Consider the following 1681-nt stretch of genomic DNA (forward strand, 5'->3'; position numbering starts at 1 on the left):
ACTACCATGGGGTCCTGTTCATCCAACCCCTACCAGGAAATGTTCATCCAACCCCCACTAGGAACTGTTCATCCAACCCCCAACAACGCTCACTATTCATCAACAGGCAGCAGGTTCTATCGGCTTGAGTTTGTTGGAAATATGCCCTAGAGGCAATAATAAAAGTGTTATTATTATATTTCTTTGTTCATGATAATAGTCTTTTATTCATGCTATAACTGTATTATCCGGAAATCGTAATACACGTGTGAATACATAAACCACAATATGTCCCTAGTGAGCCTCTAGTTGACTAGCTCGTTGTGATCAATAGATAGTCATGGTTTCCTGGCTATGGACATTGGATTTCGTTGATAACGGGATCACATCATTAGGAGAATGATGTGATGGACAAGACCCAATCCTAAGCATAGCATAGAGATCGTGTAGTTCGTATGCTAAAGCTTTTCTAATGTCAAGTATCTTTTCCTTAGACCATGAGATTGTGAAACTCCCGGATACCGTAGGAGTGCTTTGGGTGTACCAAACGTCACAACGTAACTGGGTGGCTATAAAGGTGCACTACAGGTATCTCCGAAAGTGTCTGTTGGGTTGGCACGAATCGAGACTGGGATTTGTCACTCCGTGTAAGCGGAGAGGTATCTCTGGGCCCACTCGGTAGGACATCATCATAATGTTCACAATGTGACCAAGGGGTTGATCACGGGATGATGTGTTACGGAACGAGTAAAGAGACTTGCCGGTAATGAGATTGAACAAGGTATCGGCATACCGACGATCGAATCTCGGGCAAGTAAAATACCGCTAGACAAAGGGAATTGTATACGGGATCGATTGAGTCCTTGACATCGTGGTTCATCCGATGAGATCATCGTGGAACATGTGGGAGCTAACATGGGTATCCAGATCCCGCTGTTGGTTATTGACCGGAGAACGTCTCGGTCATGTCTACATGTCTCCCGAACCCGTAGGGTCTACACACTTAAGGTTCGATGACGCTAGGGTTATAAAGGAAGTTTGTATGTGGTTACCGAATGCTGTTCGGAGTCCCGGATGAGATCCCGGACGTCATGAGGAGTTCCGAAATGGTCCGGAGGTAAAGATTTATATATGGAAAGTTGTTGTTCGGGTTCCGGAAAAAGTTCAGGTTTTTTCGGTATTGTACCGAGAAGCTTCCAGAAGGTTCCGGAGGATTCCGGAGGGGTCCGGAGGTCCGGAAATTGTTCCACCACGTCCAATACAGTAGCATGGGCTGTAAGGGGGCGCCCTAGCCTTAATGGGCCAGGGGCACCAGCCCCCCCAAGGCCCATGCGCATGGGAAGGGGAAAACCCTAAAGGGGGAGGCCTCTACTTGACTTGGGAGGCACTCCTCCCCCCTTGGCCGCCCCCCCTAGATGGGATCTAGGGCTGGCCGCACCCCTTGGGGTGGGAAACCCTAAAGGGGGCGCAGCCCCCTTCCCCCCTATATATACTTGAGGTTTTGGGGCTGCCCAACACACGAGAACTTCTCCCTCTTGGCGCAGCCCTACCTCTCGTACTCCTCCTCTTCCGCGGTGCTTGGCGAAGCCCTGCTGGACTACCACGCTCCTCCATCATCACCACGCCATTGTGCTGCTGCTGGATGGAGTCTTCCTCAACCTCTCCCTCTCACCTTGCTGGATCAAGGCATGGGAGACGTCAT

This window comes from Triticum dicoccoides, chromosome 6A (genome assembly GCF_002162155.2).
Source record: "Triticum dicoccoides isolate Atlit2015 ecotype Zavitan chromosome 6A, WEW_v2.0, whole genome shotgun sequence".
Lineage (NCBI taxonomy): Eukaryota > Viridiplantae > Streptophyta > Magnoliopsida > Poales > Poaceae > Triticum > Triticum dicoccoides.